At 43.7% G+C, this 20,000-nt stretch overlaps 1 protein-coding gene and 1 long non-coding RNA gene across 12 annotated transcripts in view; one reads left to right on the forward strand and one right to left on the reverse strand.

Annotated features, from left to right (window-relative positions):
* Positions 1–5,709, reverse strand: part of strbp (spermatid perinuclear RNA binding protein) — a 96,690-nt gene extending 90,981 nt beyond the window's left edge. For 6 of the 11 annotated variants that reach the window (XR_004777058.1, XM_035535241.1, XM_035535233.1 and 3 more), the window contains exon 1: positions 5,455–5,709. The gene's annotated coding sequence lies outside the window, so the exon portion shown is untranslated. Of the gene's footprint in view, positions 1–3,654; positions 3,888–4,544; positions 4,687–5,454 lie in introns of those variants that run through there. The other 5 variants (XM_035535234.1, XM_035535239.1, XM_035535242.1 and 2 more) reach the window with 4 other exon arrangements.
* Positions 5,710–15,795: 10,086 nt separating this feature from the next.
* Positions 15,796–20,000, forward strand: part of LOC113576317 — a 24,836-nt gene continuing 20,631 nt past the window's right edge. The window contains exon 1 of the long non-coding RNA XR_003410502.2: positions 15,796–15,988. This is a non-coding gene — a long non-coding RNA (uncharacterized LOC113576317). The remainder of the gene's footprint in view (positions 15,989–20,000) is intronic.

Below are 20,000 nucleotides of genomic sequence, written 5' to 3' on the forward strand. Positions count from 1 at the left end.
GATGTACTGATGGGGAGGCTCTCTCTCTCTTTAATGGAATATCCATAACAACAATTATAGACAGTTTTTCAACATAGAAGGTAAACAGGGATTAACTGCTACACATGACACTGTTCAAATAAGATCAATACAAGACACCACACACACTATATTCCATGAACATGCAACAGTCATAAGGAGAACTGCACAGATAACATCAAGTAACAGCGGACTGACACCACCACTGAATCCCCCAGCCTGTCAATAAATTCCCCTCATGAAGATATTTCTGCACAAGAGTGTGCGTTTTACAGGGGCTTGTAGGTAGCATTAGAAACATCTAAAGAGGAGTCTCTGCATGAGTCCAGAAGCACAGCTCAGTTTAGCACAGGGTTTTGCATAAACAAATCCATCATCTTTAAGCAAAGCCCCAAAGGAACATTCACTCCACCTCACCGAGCTGTGGGCAGGCGCACTGCTTTTAGGACACAAACAGGTACCAGGCATTTAGACAGGATACTCCTCAGACAGCGACACAGGACACTGAACAGACAGCAACTGCAAAAAAGTCTGCTTTGGGAGTCCCAGCAGAGGAAGGCCGACTGTACTAACAACCCCCGCCCCCCCCCAATCCCCATCCCTATCCAGTAACATGCAACATTTGGATTATGGGAAAATTATTAATGAACATTATGAATGCTAACATTGCCAAAAAATGGAAGACAGCAGATCCCCACTCCAGCAGTTCCATTCCGTCCAAGTAGGCTGATACGGATTAAACTCACTTTGATCTGAAATGCCATATTCAAACTCTATCTCCATAATAAGGTGAATTCCTTCAATGCTGATGTCAACCACAACCCTCTCACACCCTGACTCACGTTCTCAAAACGGCAACATCCGCTTTTTCATGCTGTTTTTAAAAACCCCCGATAAGTGCCCCGTCCAGGGGCAGCTGCACACCAGCACACCTGAAGCCCAGTGGCAGGGGCTAAAGCCACCAATTAACTCTGCTTTCAGACACCTCCAATAGGGTCTGCTGCCACGGGACGGTGCTGCTGTGTTTTGTGAGCACACTGGCTTGTTTACAATGCTGACATTCTGTAGTCGTGTGTCTCCTGGCCATTCTGCATGCACACAGTGAGCGGATTTAATCTCGATGTTTAGATATGCAGCTGCTTCTGCAGGTGGTGGGTCGGTGTACGCGTGCAGAGCACCGTGACCTGCTATGCCTGTCCCTCCAGCTCTCTAATACCTTACAAGGCTATCCGTGTACCGTGCACAATCTAGGGCCAGCGTCTCATCTCAGGATCTGTTTCCGCTGTTAGTTGTTTCACGCAAACACACACACACACAGTTGACATAGCGCAGGGCACGTTTTCCCTACCTTCCTGAAGGCAGTCTGTGATGCATGTCCTCATAACTTAATAGCTGAGTGTGCACTTGAACCCTTGCTGCCTCCACTTCCTCCCTTCCTCCCTTAACTCAAGCACGGTTGCCGGGCTACTAGGCGCAGAGGGGTCTTGAGATCACTCCCCTTTTCATGGACAAAGCTGGCCTTGTTACCATAGTGAAAGGACCCAGTGCAAACACAGTTACTCCTCAGTTCCTCTTACTCACTTAACTGGCCTCTTTATACTTAGCCTGGCTCTATTACTGTACCACTAACATTCTCTGTGTTGATTTTAGTTGGAACAAACGTAACACACGGTTTCTTTGTGAGCATATGGTTGCTGGCTGGCCTGCTTGGCGACATTTTTGCGGCTGCTCAACCCGTCTCCGCTCAGCGTGTTCCATGGGCTGACGGTCTCATTCAGCGCAAGTCTCAAACTCATCAGAGTGAACTCCAGCTGGCCAGGGGCAATTGCCTGACTGCTCTGTGCTGCTTGGCCTGGCTGGAAGAGCCATCCCTGCACTGTCTGGACTCATGGGGGAGGGAGCCCCAGTGGGGAGAGGCCCGCTTAAGCCATAAAAGGTGCGTTGCAAATAAATAAATAAATAAGTAAATAAATAAATAGATAAATAAATAAATAAATAAATAAATAAATAAATAAATAAATAGGGGGGGGAAAGAACACTGCCACATCCTAACAACGAAGACAGTAAAGAGTGAGCCTGTTAATTGAGCGTGTGTACGTTTCTGTCTGGATCCAAAGACCTGCCTGTGTCCTGTGACCAGCAGACAGTGCGTCTGGTGGCGAAGCGTCCCTGGCTGTGCTAGCAGATTGGGGGGGGGGCGGCCAGATGGTGGCGCCTGCAGCCAGGAGGCAAGCTTAAGACGCGCCCCCCCCCCCCCCCCCAAGCCCCCCTGCGCTGCGCTGGGAGAGAGCGGGGCAAGATGGGAAACCGCACAGACCATGACCCAGAGACTTACAGGGCTGCGGGGCAGAGTCCTCTTCAAACTCTCAGCTGAGATGAATGTCTGTGCTGTCAGTTCACCAAAAATACACCTCCACCCACTTAAGCCTCTCTCAGAGCAAGAAAATTGCTTTGCGAAGAATCCATCAGCTGCAATAAAAATAATGTAGCAAATGTATGCGCACATTTAGAAATCCTAGTTCAAAATGGATTTGTAATTGGAATGTAACTGGAAATTATATTTAAACTGCTACAAATTACATAACCTACATATTTAGCCTATGCGTTTCAAATGACCTGAAGCCTGAGTACATGATTGTGCTTTTGTGTCTAGGAATACCGAGAACTTTTTACATAAAGCTAGATACACATGGGTCCATTATGCACACTTACACATAATGGCAGATACACATGGTTCTATTACGCTCTTTTCCCAGAAGTGTGGCATGGCAACATCTTCCCAAAAGTGAAATTCTGCACCAAACAGAGAATCCTTGGTAATGAGTCAAGTGCTAAATTTCAACAACAGTCAGAGGTCTGTCAAAATCTTCCAACACTGTTCCAACACGGAGAGGTGTGGTGTTCAGTTGTTAGATTGGGGAAGAACTTTGTTGTCGGACAGATGACAAAACCGGCTGCCTTATGCCCACAAGTCATGGAGACATGTACATCCCCATGACTTCTCCCCTTTGATCAGTTTCCCACCCCATTCATGGTGTAGCTCGGTCTTGATCTGCACACTCTGCCCGACGTGCAGACCCTACTGACTTGAAATTCATAGCAAAGTACTAATATAAGCCTGCACCTTCACCACCTTTTAAACAGATCAATGAACTTTCTCATGGGAAGCATTTCTCTAAAGTGTTTAAACATGCTTAACGGTAATCCAGACGCAAAAACAAACTTATACCATACCGCTATGCACAGTCAAGACCAGTGTGAAAACAAAGGAAAAATAAGTCTGGAGCTGAGTGAGAAACTCTCCGAGCTCTGCAAACAGCAAAATCTTCCAAGCTTTCAACCTGAGACAAGCTCTATGCCCATGAGCTGTTTCCACTCAACGTACCAGGCAATTTCCTAAGCATATGAAAAGATGACCAAACAGGGCATGGATCAGGCAAGGATAAACTAAACTCAGAAGTAATGTTAATTGCCTCACAGGTTTGTCCTTTGTTCCCATTTCGACATCTTCTGCAATCCAGAGTTCGCAGCAATAGACAAGTACACAAACATTAATAACCATTAAATAAGAAAATGAGAATTAAAATTGCAAAAAGCCTTTGGAAAAAAGATATAATGATAATTTAAATAATTTACCTATTTCCCCAACTGTAACTGGCCACTAATAGTCTGTCTGTTCACTGCCTAAAACGTCTGTTAAGAGTAATGATTGTTATTCTGGTGATGACTGCTCCACTCATCTATGTCCCGAAGATGCACCAACCACAAACACATCGTTTGACGACAAACACCGGCAACAACAAAATATTTCAACAAAACACTGAAACGAGGCCAAATGAAGCCGAAGCAAAAAAAAAAAACAAAAAACTACAGCCTAAACCCGATACAGCTACTAGTCTTCAGGCTTCAAGCAACGAGTAGCATACTGCTCCGTATTGCCAGAGTGATAAAATGCTGGAACAAATTGTGTCAAATGATCGCGTACTTGGCAAAGAGCCATTTTCTCCTTCCCTGTGAATGGGTTGCAATTACCGACCGCACTGAGCCATCTCACCGGATAGCCTTCACTAGTTTAAACGTAACACTACGGAAGTTAGCGACAGACACCTGCCGGGAAATGAGCCACAACAGCTCAGCGTAGCTAAGAGCTCAAAGAAAACTAAAAAAACACAGCAGTTAAGTCTAAATTGGCCAAGACGCGGAATTTTGAAGGACCTTTTTTGACGCATTCTCAGGTTATTCCCGAATAGCGAAACTAAGTGAGCAGCCTGAGGCTGGTTGGTTGGTTAAAGCAGAAGCTACGGGGTATTCCACGGGCTTGTTTAGAGGACTGTAGAACGAGGTTGTTGTTTTTTTATAACTATGGCAACTAAAGTGGCATAAATATTGTTCGTAATTTAAATGAAATACTAACGGTTACGAATTCAATGTTTTAACTACTATTTGAAATAATACAGTTGAAATGAAGTAAATCAGAGGCCAGAACACGATAAAGTGGACGGAATGACCTATCTTAGCCTACTTACTGTCAAGAAGTTCTGTCCAAAAGTAGCGACACTGCTTCACACCCAGCGCCCAGTCCTCGGAATGAAACCTAATCTTCAATGCGGATTCAAGTCTGAAATGTTTTACATTTTTACAATTTTCACATTGACCGAGAGCTGCCAGCCGACTCGCTTAGATGAATGAGAAGTGCGCACGCGTGGAAGGGCTCGCGTTCCTCCCTCGCGCGGAGAGGACGCCGCTGTCCTGAGTTGACAGTGCGCGCGGCGACATGTGCCGGAGACGTTACAGCATCACTCGACATCGACCTACTTGCAAACGATCGCTTCCTCCAGCCGATGTGGCAGTGCGAACTGTCGTAGCTTCAATTACAGCCCATGCGTCGACAGTTCGAGCCCATGCCGCCTTGGTATTTACAGTGAAACAAAATGACATCGAAATAACCGAAAGTTTACCGAGCGCACGCTTTTAATTCAGCTGAATTCATACACCCGTCTCCAAATGACGGGCGCATTAAAAAAAAAAAAAAAAAAATTCCCAGACCTAGTCTACTGCCTAATAAATTATCCAAGCAGCCTACGGTTCCTGCAGTAACACAAGCGAATGTTTTCGGGAGAGACCAATCAAAATACCACAGCTAAGTTAAATGAACGTGTCGACCGTAATGAACGTGTCGATTGCCCGCTTTGGTCGTAAAGGAAAGGGTTCGGTCCGACACACGACTGGATTTCCAGGTGAGCTATCACTAGCCCAGTGTCCGCTGGAGTGCTTTGGCTAGGCGCTACTATTCCCTACCTAACAGACTCGACGGCGATGTCCGACCAGCGGAGACTAAACCCGCTTCTTCATCGCAACAAATATCAGCAAGCCTAGACGTCCGTTCCAGTCGATTTCCTCACCTTAGTGATAAACGTGCAATGACACATATATTACCTGGAGCGAAATTCTTCCGATCTCCGCCTGCCGATATATCCTCCAAGTATTGTTTCTACCTCTCTCTCCCTGTTATAGAAACTGCTTCAAGTCTTTAGACCACGGCAGGGTTCACGTGATAATATGCGCTTCCCCTAATTGGAGGACTCGGAGTCGGCGGAACCGTCACCGCTACTCCCGTCCGTGCACCTGTGTTAAACTCTCGACTGGCGGAAAACCAGTGTGGGCTTACGTTATACTAGGACTCAGACCCGTCGCTCCGGGTGGCTGGAGCTCGATGCTGTATGCACTTCAGCCATTGTGGATCGTGATACATAAGCTGTTCTAAGGTGTGGGCCGCGACCTCGTCAGCCCGCATCTTAGTTGCCAAAACACTTCGTAGCTCGTTACGCTGTTGACGTCTTAAAACGGCCAAAATTAACGCTAGGATTGCACGCGTATTGATTTATTTAGCATTAATCGTCATAATCTGATTACAGTTCCTATATATATATATATATATATATATATATATATATATATATATATATATATATATATATATATATATATATATATATATATATGTGTGTGTGTATATATATATATGTGTGTGTGTGTGTATATATATATATATATATATATACACACACACACACACACATATATATATACACACAACACACACACACACACACACATATATATATATATATATATATATATATATATATATATATATATATATATATATATATAGCCCCAAGTTATTAAATCAACCCCCGTTCGAGAATTATGGAGAAGTATCCTGATCGCACGAATTAAGGAGACCCACCCCAGAGGCGAGCGCTGTCAAAGACAATGTTTATGTAGTTCCTGCTCTTACCCACGGAGTGAGTCGACCAGGAGTGCTCGCCAGGTTACAAAACCCGGTATGCGTGAAATGAAACGAAAGGGAAGCGATAGGCTTTGTCACCTCACAAACGGGGAAGGGGCCCTGCCCTAACACTACAGAGGAATGTGTCAGAGCAGGCTGTGCTGCTGCTCCTGTAAAACCACATGCCGTCGACACCGACTCGCACTACAGGTTTCATTGTTCAAACACCAAAAAAAGGCAGTGTCTTCAGGTGCGTGATGCTCATCAGATGTGGTTCGGCTGAGAAGTGAAGGGACAGTTTCACCTTCAAGAGTGATTATTGTTACGTTCTGTCTGTCGTCCTCTGTCAAAATAAAACTGAACATCGCATCATTTTTATTGGACACACCTTCCTCCTCTCCAGAGACACTAATATGCTCCTTGTCACCTGTATTAGAGGTGACATAATTTAATATAGCTGTGCATATTTTCGCATAAATGCATAAATTACATGCCTCAAGCTACAACATCCTAACATGATTAGCGTACGTCCACCTTCTGTGATCTCACTCCTGCATCTGGGTCTGCATGAGGCTCTTATGGGATTGAGCTCACCACTATTTGCAAAGCTCCCATGTTGGCTAGTTTGTTTATTAACTGTGTCTTTACTTTTGACCTTCATTAATGAACTCTCAACTAGCATCTACAGCTGCCAGGGATCTTTGTACACAACAAAAATCAAAGCTTCCACACCCCGCTCTATCACATGATACGCAAGTCACCTGTGCTGTGCTCCTGTGAGCTCAGGGAGTTTGTTGTGTTGCTGTTTTAAAGCTGCTTGAACCTTTTTCAGGCAGCGGCATACAGCAGGATTCATTCCTGCTATGAGATGCCCTTTCTGGTTTGTGAGTGCAAACAGAGAGAATCCAGCCCTTCCCCCTGTGCTGTGCCAAATGTTGCTGCTAAACCTTCATTAGAGCAACACATCACGTTCTTGTCATCTGTTTTGCCTTCCCAAATCTATTTAATTGTTTAAATGGCATTCCATTTTGTGACCCTGGGCTTTTGTATGTGTTGTGCTTTTGTTGTTCTGAACAGAGATCTATATGTTTGTATGTGTTGTGTTGTGATTGTATGTTTTGCACTGTGGTATGTGTTGTGTTTGTATGTTTTGCACTGTGGTATGTGTTGTGATTGTATGTTTTGCACTGTGGTATGTGTTGTGATTGTATGTTTTGCACTGTTGTATGTGTTGTGATTGTATGTTTTGCACTGTGGTATGTGTTGTGTTTGTATGTTTTGCACTGTGGTATGTGTTGTGATTGTATATTTTGCACTGTGGTATGTGTTGTGATTGTATGTTTTGCACTGTTGTATGTGTTGTGATTGTATGTTTTGCACTGTGGTATGTGTTGTGTTTGTATGTTTTGCGCTGTTGTATGTGTTGTGATTGTATGTTTTGCGCTGTGGTATGTGTTGTGATTGTATGTTTTGCGCTGTGATATGTGTTGTGATTGTATGTTTTGCACTATGGTATGTGTTGGGATTGTATGTTTTGCACTGTGGTATGTGTTGGGATTGTATGTTTTGCGCTGTGGTATGTGTTGGGATTGTATGTTTTGCGCTGTGGTATGTGTTGTGATTGTATGTTTTGCACTGTGGTATGTGTTGTGATTGTATGTTTTGCACTGTGGTATGTGTTGTGATTGTATGTTTTGCACTGTGGTATGTGTTGTGTTTGTATGTTTTGCACTGTGGTATGTGTTGTGATTGTATGTTTTGCACTGTGGTATGTGTTGTGACTGTATGTTTTGCACTGTGGTATGTGTTGTGTTTGTATGTTTTGCACTGTGGTATGTGTTGTGATTGTATGTTTTGCACTGTTGTATGTGTTGTGATTGTATGTTTTGCACTGTGGTATGTGTTGGGATTGTATGTTTTGCGCTGTTGTATGTGTTGGGATTGTATGTTTTGCGCTGTGGTATGTGTTGGGATTGTATGTTTTGCACTGTGGTATGTGTTGGGATTGTATGTTTTCCACTGTTGTATGTGTTGTGATTGTATGTTTTGCGCTGTGATTGTATGTTTTGCGCTGTGGTATGTGTTGTGATTGTATGTTTTGCGCTGTGGTATGTGTTGTGATTGTATGTTTTGCGCTGTGGTATGTGTTGTGATTGTATGTTTTGCACTGTTGTATGTGTTGTGATTGTATGTTTTGCACTGTGGTATGTGTTGTGTTTGTATGTTTTGCACTGTGGTATGTGTTGTGATTGTATGTTTTGCGCTGTGGTATGTGTTGTGATTGTATGTTTTGCACTGTGGTATGTGTTGTGACTGTATGTTTTGCACTGTGGTATGTGTTGTGTTTGTATGTTTTGCACTGTGGTATGTGTTGTGATTGTATGTTTTGCACTGTTGTATGTGTTGTGATTGTATGTTTTGCACTGTGGTATGTGTTGGGATTGTATGTTTTGCGCTGTTGTATGTGTTGGGATTGTATGTTTTGCGCTGTGGTATGTGTTGGGATTGTATGTTTTGCGCTGTGGTATGTGTTGGGATTGTATGTTTTGCACTGTTGTATGTGTTGTGATTGTATGTTTTGCGCTGTGGTATGTGTTGTGATTGTATGTTTTGCGCTGTGGTATGTGTTGTGATTGTATGTTTTGCGCTGTGGTATGTGTTGTGATTGTATGTTTTGCACTGTTGTATGTGTTGTGATTGTATGTTTTGCACTGTGGTATGTGTTGGGATTGTATGTTTTGCGCTGTGGTATGTGTTGGGATTGTATGTTTTGCGCTGTGGTATGTGTTGGGATTGTATGTTTTGCGCTGTGGTATGTGTTGTGATTGTATGTTTTGCGCTGTGGTATGTGTTGTGATTGTATGTTTTGCACTGTTGTATGTGTTGTGATTGTATGTTTTGCACTGTGGTATGTGTTGTGTTTGTATGTTTTGCACTGTGGTATGTGTTGTGATTGTATGTTTTGCGCTGTGGTATGTGTTGTGATTGTATGTTTTGCACTGTGGTATGTGTTGTGACTGTATGTTTTGCACTGTGGTATGTGTTGTGTTTGTATGTTTTGCACTGTGGTATGTGTTGTGATTGTATGTTTTGCACTGTTGTATGTGTTGTGATTGTATGTTTTGCACTGTGGTATGTGTTGGGATTGTATGTTTTGCGCTGTTGTATGTGTTGGGATTGTATGTTTTGCGCTGTGGTATGTGTTGGGATTGTATGTTTTGCGCTGTGGTATGTGTTGGGATTGTATGTTTTGCACTGTTGTATGTGTTGTGATTGTATGTTTTGCGCTGTGGTATGTGTTGTGATTGTATGTTTTGCGCTGTGGTATGTGTTGTGATTGTATGTTTTGCGCTGTGGTATGTGTTGTGATTGTATGTTTTGCACTGTTGTATGTGTTGTGATTGTATGTTTTGCACTGTGGTATGTGTTGGGATTGTATGTTTTGCGCTGTGGTATGTGTTGGGATTGTATGTTTTGCGCTGTGGTATGTGTTGGGATTGTATGTTTTGCGCTGTGGTATGTGTTGTGATTGTATGTTTTGCACTGTTGTATGTGTTGTGATTGTATGTTTTGCACTGTGGTATGTGTTGTGATTGTATGTTTTGCGCTGTGGTATGTGTTGTGATTGTATGTTTTGCACTGTGCTATGTGTTATGTTTGTATGTGTTGCACTGTGGTATGTGTTGTGATTGTATGTTTTGCACTGTGGTATGTGTTGGGATTGTATGTTTTGCACTGTGGTATGTGTTGGGATTGTATGTTTTGCACTGTGGTATGTGTTGGGATTGTATGTTTTGCGCTGTGGTATGTGTTGTGATTGTATGTTTTGCACTGTGGTATGTGTTGGGATTGTATGTTTTGCACTGTGGTATGTGTTGGGATTGTATGTTTTGCGCTGTGGTATGTGTTGGGATTGTATGTTTTGTGCTGTTGTATGTGTTGTGATTGTATGTTTTGCACTGTGGTATGTGTTGGGATTGTATGTTTTGCGCTGTTGTATGTGTTGGGATTGTATGTTTTGCGCTGTTGTATGTGTTAGGATTGTATGTTTTGCACTGTTGTATGTGTTGTGATTGTATGTTTTGCACTGTGGTATGTGTTGTGATTGTATGTTTTGCACTGTGGTATGTGTTGTGATTGTATGTTTTGCACTGTGGTATGTGTTGTGTTTGTATGTTTTGCACTGTGGTATGTGTTGTGATTGTATGTTTTGCACTGTGGTATGTGTTGTGATTGTATGTTTTGCACTGTGGTATGTGTTGTGATTGTATGTTTTGCGCTGTGATTGTATGTTTTGTGCTGTTGTATGTGTTGTGATTGTATGTTTTGCACTGTTGTATGTGTTGTGATTGTATGTTTTGCACTGTGGTATGTGTTGGGATTGTATGTTTTGCGTTGTTGTATGTGTTGGGATTGTATGTTTTGCGCTGTTGTATGTGTTAGGACTGTATGTTTTGCACTGTTGTATGTGTTGTGATTGTATGTTTTGCGCTGTTGTATGTGTTGTGATTGTATGTTTTGCACAGTGGTATGTGTTGTGTTTGTATGTTTTGCACTGTGGTATGTGTTGGGATTGTATGTTTTGCGCTGTGGTATGTGTTGTGATTGTATGTTTTGTGCTGTTGTATGTGTTGTGATTGTATGTTTTGCACTGTGGTATGTGTTGGCATTGTATGTTTTGCGCTGTTGTATGTGTTGTGATTGTATGTTTTGCGCTGTTGTATGTGTTGTGATTGTATGTTTTGCGCTGTGGTATGTGTTGTGTTTGTATGTTTTGCACTGTGGTATGTGTTGTGATTGTATGTTTTGCACTGTGGTATGTGTTGTGATTGTATGTTTTGCACTGTGGTATGTGTTGTGATTGTATGTTTTGCACTGTGGTATGTGTTGGGATTGTATGTTTTGCACTGTGGTATGTGTTGGGATTGTATGTTTTGCACTGTGGTATGTGTTGGGATTGTATGTTTTGTGCTGTTGTATGTGTTGGGATTGTATGTTTTGCGCTGTTGTATGTGTTGTGATTGTATGTTTTGTGCTGTTGTATGTGTTGTGATTGTATGTTTTGCACTGTGGTATGTGTTGGCATTGTATGTTTTGTGCTGTTGTATGTGTTGTGATTGTATGTTTTGCGCTGTTGTATGTGTTGTGATTGTATGTTTTGCACTGTGGTATGTGTTGGGATTGTATGTTTTGCGTTGTTGTATGTGTTGGGATTGTATGTTTTGCGCTGTTGTATGTGTTAGGATTGTATGTTTTGCACTGTTGTATGTGTTGTGATTGTATGTTTTGCACTGTGGTATGTGTTGTGTTTGTATGTTTTGCACTGTGGTATGTGTTGTGATTGTATGTTTTGCACTGTGGTATGTGTTGTGATTGTATGTTTTGCACTGTGGTATGTGTTGTGATTGTATGTTTTGCACTGTGGTATGTGTTGTGATTGTATGTTTTGCACTGTGGTATGTGTTGTGATTGTATGTTTTGCACTGTTGTATGTGTTGTGATTGTATGTTTTGCACTGTGGTATGTGTTGGGATTGTATGTTTTGCACTGTGGTATGTGTTGGGATTGTATGTTTTGCACTGTGGTACGTGTTGGGATTGTATGTTTTGCACTGTGGTACGTGTTGGGATTGTATGTTTTGCACTGTGGTATGTGTTGTGATTGTATGTTTTGTGCTGTTGTATGTGTTGTGATTGTATGTTTTGCACTGTGGTATGTGTTGGCATTGTATGTTTTGCGCTGTTGTATGTGTTGTGATTGTATGTTTTGCACTGTGGTATGTGTTGGGATTGTATGTTTTGCGCTGTTGTATGTGTTGGGATTGTATGTTTTGCGCTGTTGTATGTCTTGGGATTGTATGTTTTGCACTGTGGTATGTGTTGGGATTGTATGTTTTGCGCTGTTGTATGTGTTGTGATTGTATGTTTTGCGCTGTGGTATGTGTTGTGTTTGTATGTTTTGCACTGTGGTATGTGTTGTGTTTGTATGTTTTGCACTGTGGTATGTGTTGTGATTGTATGTTTTGCGCTGTGGTATGTGTTGTGATTGTATGTTTTGCACTGTGGTATGTGTTGTGACTGTATGTTTTGCACTGTGGTATGTGTTGTGTTTGTATGTTTTGCACTGTGGTATGTGTTGTGATTGTATGTTTTGCACTGTTGTATGTGTTGTGATTGTATGTTTTGCACTGTGGTATGTGTTGGGATTGTATGTTTTGCGCTGTTGTATGTGTTGGGATTGTATGTTTTGCGCTGTGGTATGTGTTGGGATTGTATGTTTTGCGCTGTGGTATGTGTTGGGATTGTATGTTTTGCACTGTTGTATGTGTTGTGATTGTATGTTTTGCGCTGTGGTATGTGTTGTGATTGTATGTTTTGCGCTGTGGTATGTGTTGTGATTGTATGTTTTGCGCTGTGGTATGTGTTGTGATTGTATGTTTTGCACTGTTGTATGTGTTGTGATTGTATGTTTTGCACTGTGGTATGTGTTGTGATTGTATGTTTTGCACTGTGGTATGTGTTGGGATTGTATGTTTTGCACTGTGGTATGTGTTGGGATTGTATGTTTTGCACTGTGGTATGTGTTGGGATTGTATGTTTTGCGCTGTGGTATGTGTTGTGATTGTATGTTTTGCACTGTGGTATGTGTTGGGATTGTATGTTTTGCACTGTGGTATGTGTTGGGATTGTATGTTTTGCGCTGTGGTATGTGTTGGGATTGTATGTTTTGTGCTGTTGTATGTGTTGTGATTGTATGTTTTGCACTGTGGTATGTGTTGGGATTGTATGTTTTGCGCTGTTGTATGTGTTGGGATTGTATGTTTTGCGCTGTTGTATGTGTTAGGATTGTATGTTTTGCACTGTTGTATGTGTTGTGATTGTATGTTTTGCACTGTGGTATGTGTTGTGATTGTATGTTTTGCACTGTGGTATGTGTTGTGATTGTATGTTTTGCACTGTGGTATGTGTTGTGTTTGTATGTTTTGCACTGTGGTATGTGTTGTGATTGTATGTTTTGCACTGTGGTATGTGTTGTGATTGTATGTTTTGCACTGTGGTATGTGTTGTGATTGTATGTTTTGCGCTGTGATTGTATGTTTTGTGCTGTTGTATGTGTTGTGATTGTATGTTTTGCACTGTTGTATGTGTTGTGATTGTATGTTTTGCACTGTGGTATGTGTTGGGATTGTATGTTTTGCGTTGTTGTATGTGTTGGGATTGTATGTTTTGCGCTGTTGTATGTGTTAGGACTGTATGTTTTGCACTGTTGTATGTGTTGTGATTGTATGTTTTGCGCTGTTGTATGTGTTGTGATTGTATGTTTTGCACAGTGGTATGTGTTGTGTTTGTATGTTTTGCACTGTGGTATGTGTTGGGATTGTATGTTTTGCGCTGTGGTATGTGTTGTGATTGTATGTTTTGTGCTGTTGTATGTGTTGTGATTGTATGTTTTGCACTGTGGTATGTGTTGGCATTGTATGTTTTGCGCTGTTGTATGTGTTGTGATTGTATGTTTTGCGCTGTTGTATGTGTTGTGATTGTATGTTTTGCGCTGTGGTATGTGTTGTGTTTGTATGTTTTGCACTGTGGTATGTGTTGTGATTGTATGTTTTGCACTGTGGTATGTGTTGTGATTGTATGTTTTGCACTGTGGTATGTGTTGTGATTGTATGTTTTGCACTGTGGTATGTGTTGGGATTGTATGTTTTGCACTGTGGTATGTGTTGGGATTGTATGTTTTGCACTGTGGTATGTGTTGGGATTGTATGTTTTGTGCTGTTGTATGTGTTGGGATTGTATGTTTTGCGCTGTTGTATGTGTTGTGATTGTATGTTTTGTGCTGTTGTATGTGTTGTGATTGTATGTTTTGCACTGTGGTATGTGTTGGCATTGTATGTTTTGTGCTGTTGTATGTGTTGTGATTGTATGTTTTGCGCTGTTGTATGTGTTGTGATTGTATGTTTTGCACTGTGGTATGTGTTGGGATTGTATGTTTTGCGCTGTTGTATGTGTTGGGATTGTATGTTTTGCGCTGTTGTATGTGTTAGGATTGTATGTTTTGCACTGTTGTATGTGTTGTGATTGTATGTTTTGCACTGTGGTATGTGTTGTGTTTGTATGTTTTGCACTGTGGTATGTGTTGTGATTGTATGTTTTGCACTGTGGTATGTGTTGTGATTGTATGTTTTGCACTGTGGTATGTGTTGTGATTGTATGTTTTGCACTGTGGTATGTGTTGTGTTTGTATGTTTTGCACTGTGGTATGTGTTGTGATTGTATGTTTTGCACTGTTGTATGTGTTGTGATTGTATGTTTTGCACTGTGGTATGTGTTGGGATTGTATGTTTTGCACTGTGGTATGTGTTGGGATTGTATGTTTTGCACTGTGGTACGTGTTGGGATTGTATGTTTTGCACTGTGGTACGTGTTGGGATTGTATGTTTTGCACTGTGGTATGTGTTGTGATTGTATGTTTTGTGCTGTTGTATGTGTTGTGATTGTATGTTTTGCACTGTGGTATGTGTTGGCATTGTATGTTTTGCGCTGTTGTATGTGTTGTGATTGTATGTTTTGCACTGTGGTATGTGTTGGGATTGTATGTTTTGCGCTGTTGTATGTGTTGGGATTGTATGTTTTGCGCTGTTGTATGTCTTGGGATTGTATGTTTTGCACTGTGGTATGTGTTGGGATTGTATGTTTTGCGCTGTTGTATGTGTTGTGATTGTATGTTTTGCGCTGTGGTATGTGTTGTGTTTGTATGTTTTGCACTGTGGTATGTGTTGTGATTGTATGTTTTGCACTGTGGTATGTGTTGTGATTATATGTGTTGTGCTGTTGTATGTGTTGTGATTGTATGTGTTGTGCTGTTGTATGTGTTGTGATTGTATGTTTTGCACTGTGGTATGTGTTGTGATTGTATGTTTTGCGCTGTGGTATGTGTTGTGATTGTATGTTTTGCGCTGTGGTATGTGTTGTGATTGTATGTTTTGCACTGTGGTATGTGTTGTGATTGTATGTTTTGCACTGTGGTGTGTGTTGGGATTGTATGTTTTGCGCTGTGGTATGTGTTGTGATTGTATGTTTTGCGCTGTGGTATGTGTTGTGATTGTATGTTTTGCGCTGTGGTATGTGTTGTGATTGTATGTGTTGTGCTGCTGTATGTGTCGTGTTTGTACGTGTTGTGCTGTTGTGCGATCCAGCCCTCGTTGCTTAATCCTGTGTATTCGCCAGGCTCCAGTTTGACTTTCCCCAGTAGACGTCTCTGCTGACCTGCCAAACTAGGACCGTTTCTCCCTCTACCTTCAGCTCCACGGAAAACAAGCAGTCCAGACAGCTCTCTCGTTCTCCTCCTCTCAGTCTCCCACCCTCCTCAGTTTCCTCTCTCCATCCCTCCAGCCTCAGTCGTATCACAATGAGCCAGCTATCTGACACCACCCAGGAGAGTTAGCTCTAAACAGCCTTTTCTTCCAAGAGCCAGCATGATCAGTGCAAAAGCCAGCAGAGCTGAGTGGATACATCCTCCCACCCTGACGGGGGCTGACCAGGAGACGCTTCGACAGCAGCCACCATGGGTTTACTTCATCTCCAGTACAGATATGCACTTCATGTCGAGAGAGGACTGTACATTTCTTCACCAAGATACCCCTGTTGCAGTACACCATGAACATCTATGCGCAAGGTGATTTCTGAGCCCAAACACATCAGCATTACACTCATCAATATTACACACATTAACATTACACTCATTTGAAATTAAAGCATTTTAAATACCACTGTTGTAATCTGACCCAATGTGACTCAAATAATAATATTCAATATAGTATACTGTACTCTCACACTTCTTCATCCTTTGATTTTGAGTCTTTTTCCATGTGTGAGGACTAGCGTGAGGACCAGGGTAGGAAGTAGAGTAAGGAGTAGAGTGGGGAGTAGAGTAATGAGCAGAGTGGGGAGCAGAGTGGGAATAGGGCAGAGAGTAGAATATGAATAGAGTGGGGAGTAGAGTGGGAATAGGGCAGAGAGCAGAGTGGGAGTAGAGTGGGGAGTAGAGTGGGGAGTAGAGTGGGAATAGAGTGGGAATAGAGTGGGGAGTAGAGTGGGGAGTAGAGTGGGAATAGGGCAGAGAGCAGAGTGGGGAATAGAGTGGGAATAGAGTGGGAATAGAGTGGGAGTAGAGTGGGGAGTAGAGTGGGGAGTAGAGTGGGGAGTATGGTGAGAAGTCAAATCAAATCAAGTCAAGTCAGTTTTATTTATATAGCACTTTTTACAGCACAAGTTCTCACAAAGCAACTTTACAGATGTTTGGGTCCAGATCCCTAATGAGCAAACCAGAGTTGACAGTGGCAAGGAAAAACTCCCTAGATGGAATTAAGGAAGAAACATTGGGAGGACCAAGACTCAAGAGGGAACCCATCCTCCATTGGGCGGCCCAGCTAATAAACAGTTCCTGCTTTATTATGTTTAATCCAAGTAGCCCCTTCAGTGTAGATGTGGGAGTCTCAGCTACTCGAGTGGGTGTAGGGTGGGCGAGCTGTATCAGCATCTGTAGGAGTAGATGTGATGGCTGTGTGGATATGACAGCATCAGTCCATCTGCTGACACATTTCCTGGCGTTAATTTGGATGCTTTGTCACCGATGAGCAAGTGTAGTCCAGTGTTGGCATCATCTCCACAGTAACATGCAAATAAAACAGAAAAACCTACAGTTAGAGCTATAAAGATGAAAACATGCACAGCCCATATTCAGTAGACATGTCTGTGATCAGCATGCAGCTCTGGCAGGTTTATCTGTAGCAGTATAATTTAAAGGGAGGACCAGAGGGTGACCACTGTCCTGAGGGACCAGCGGGTGACCACTGTCCTGAGGGACCAGCGGGTGACCACTGTCCTGAGGGACCAGCGGGTGACCACTGTCCTGAGGGACCAGAGGGTGACCACTGTCCTGAGGGACCAGCGGGTGACCACTGTCCTGAGGGACTAGAGGGTGACCACTGTCCTGAGGGACCAGCGGGTGACCACTGTCCTGAGGGACCAGCGGGTGACCACTGTCCTGAGGCTGTCTGAGACACTGCATTCCACCCACATCATTGTCACAAACCTTGAACGCATGAAACGGCTGGTCAACTGAGTCAACATCTCAGATTACCAGAAAACAGTATGACCAAGGCTCTGCACCTTTGTATACAGGAAATTACCCAAATGTTTGAGTAAACAAGTAGGTCTTTATCCTGGAATTTAAAAGAAATTAAGAATGTGTCTGCGTATCAAATTAAAGCTGAAAGGTTGTTCCATCACAGAGGTGCTTTATGGAAAAAGACTCTTCCCCCAGCTGTAATCATTTAATTCTAGGATCTAAGAGAAGCCCTGCATTTTGAGAGCACAGTAGGCGAGGTGGGTCATAGTATTCTATGAGATCACTCATATAGTGTGGGCCAGACCATTTATAGCGTTATATGTCAACAATAATGTTTTAAATATTTTGATGTGAAATTTAACTGGGACCCAGTGCAGACCTCAAAGAACAGGACTAATATGGTCTTGTAAGAACTCTGGCTACTGTATTTTATACAAGTTGGAGTTTATTTAATAACATTTTAGAGCATCCAATTAGAAGACCATTACAGTAATCCAATCTTGATAAATAAAAGTGGAACCAATTTCTCTGCATCTGATGAGAAAAGTATATGTCTGAGTTTAGTGATATTATGTAAATGTAAAAAGGCATTTTTAAGTAAGACTACATATCTGTGTGTCAAATGAGAGATCAGAGTCAAGAATACCACATTTGTACAACAGTTCTTACTGAAAAACCATCAAGATTTAATAGAATAGTAGGATGGGGAGAAGGGTGAGGGGTAGTGTGAGGAGCAGGATGGGAGAAGCGTGGGAAGTAGGTAGAGGACTAGGATGGGAGTGGAGTGAGTAGGGCGGAGAGTGAATAGGGTGGGGAGTGGAGTGAGTAGGGTGGAGAGTGGGGTGAGTAGGGTGGAGAATTCAGTGGGTAGGGTGGAGAGTGGGGTGAGTTGGGTGGAGAGTGGAGGGCGTGGGGTGGAGAATACAGTGAGTAGGGTAGGGAGTGGAGAGAGTAGGGTGGGGAGTAGAGTGAATAGGGTGGAGAGGGGAGTGAGTAGGGTGGAGAGTGGAGTGAGTAGGGTGGAGAGTACAGTGGGTATGGTGGAGAGTGGGGTGAGTAGGATGGAGAGTGGGGTGAGTAGGGTGGAGAGTGGAGGGTTAGTGTGGGGAGTGGAGGGGTTAGTGTGGGGAGTGGAGGGTTAGTGTGGGGAGTGGAGGGTTTAGTGTGGGGAGTGGAGGGTTAGTGTGGGGAGTGGAGGGGTTAGTGTGGGGAGTGGAGGGTTAGTGTGGGGAGTGGAGGGTTTAGTGTGGGGAGTGGAGGGTTTAGTGTGGGGAGTGGAGGGTTTAGTGTGGGGAGTGAAGGGTTTAGTGTGGGGAGTGGAGGGGTTAGTGTGGGGAGTGGAGGGTTAGTGTGGGGAGTGGAGGGTTTAGTGTGGGGAGTGGAGGGTTAGTGTGGGGAGTGGAGGGTTAGTGTGGGGAGTGGTGTGAGTAGGGTGGGGAGTGGAGGGTTAGTGTGGGGAGTGGAGGGGTTAGTGTGGGGAGTAGAGGGGTTAGTGTGGGGAGTGGAGGGTTAGTGTGGGGAGTGGAGGGTTTAGTGTGGGGAGTGGAGGGTTAGTGTGGGGAGTGGAGGGTTAGTGTGGGGAGTGGAGGGTTTAGTGTGGGGAGTGGAGGGTTAGTGTGGGGAGTGGAGGGGTTAGTGTGGGGAGTGGAAGGTTAGTGTGGGGAGTGGAGGGTTTAGTGTGGGGAGTGGAGGGTTAGTGTGGGGAGTGGAGGGTTAGTGTGGGGAGTGGAGAGTTTAGTGTGGGGAGTGGAGGGTTAGTGTGGGAGTGGAGGGTTTAGTGTGGGGAGTGGAGGGTTAGTGTGGGGAGTGGAGGGTTAGTGTGGGGAGTGGAGGGTTTAGTGTGGGGAGTGGAGGGTTAGTGTGGGGAGTGGAGGGTTTAGTGTGGGGAGTGGAGGGTTAGTGTGGGGAGTGGAGGGTTAGTGTGGGGAGTGGAGGGTTTAGTGTGGGGAGTGGAGGATTAGTGTGGGGAGTGGAGGGGTTAGTGTGGGGAGTGGAGGGTTAGTGTGGGGAGTGGAGGGGTTAGTGTGGGGAGTGGAGGGTTAGTGTGGGGAGTGGAGGGGTTAGTGTGGGGAGTGGAGGGTTTAGTGTGGGGAGTGAAGGGTTTAGTGTGGGGAGTGGAGGGTTTAGTGTGGGGAGTGAAGGGTTTAGTGTGGGGAGTGGAGGGGTTAGTGTGGGGAGTGGAGGGTTAGTGTGGGGAGTGGAGGGGTTAGTGTGGGGAGTGGAGGGTTAGTGTGGGGAGTGGAGGGTTTAGTGTGGGGAGTGGAGGGTTAGTGTGGGGAGTGGAGGGTTAGTGTGGGGAGTGGTGTGAGTAGGGTGGGGAGTGGAGGGTTAGTGTGGGGAGTGGAGGGGTTAGTGTGGGGAGTAGAGGGGTTAGTGTGGGGAGTGGAGGGTTAGTGTGGGGAGTGGAGGGTTTAGTGTGGGGAGTGGAGGGTTAGTGTGGGGAGTGGAGGGTTAGTGTGGGGAGTGGAGGGTTTAGTGTGGGGAGTGGAGGGTTAGTGTGGGGAGTGGAGGGGTTAGTGTGGGGAGTGGAAGGTTAGTGTGGGGAGTGGAGGGTTTA

This window comes from Electrophorus electricus, chromosome 17, assembly GCF_013358815.1.
Source record: "Electrophorus electricus isolate fEleEle1 chromosome 17, fEleEle1.pri, whole genome shotgun sequence".
NCBI classification, from domain to species: domain Eukaryota; kingdom Metazoa; phylum Chordata; class Actinopteri; order Gymnotiformes; family Gymnotidae; genus Electrophorus; species Electrophorus electricus.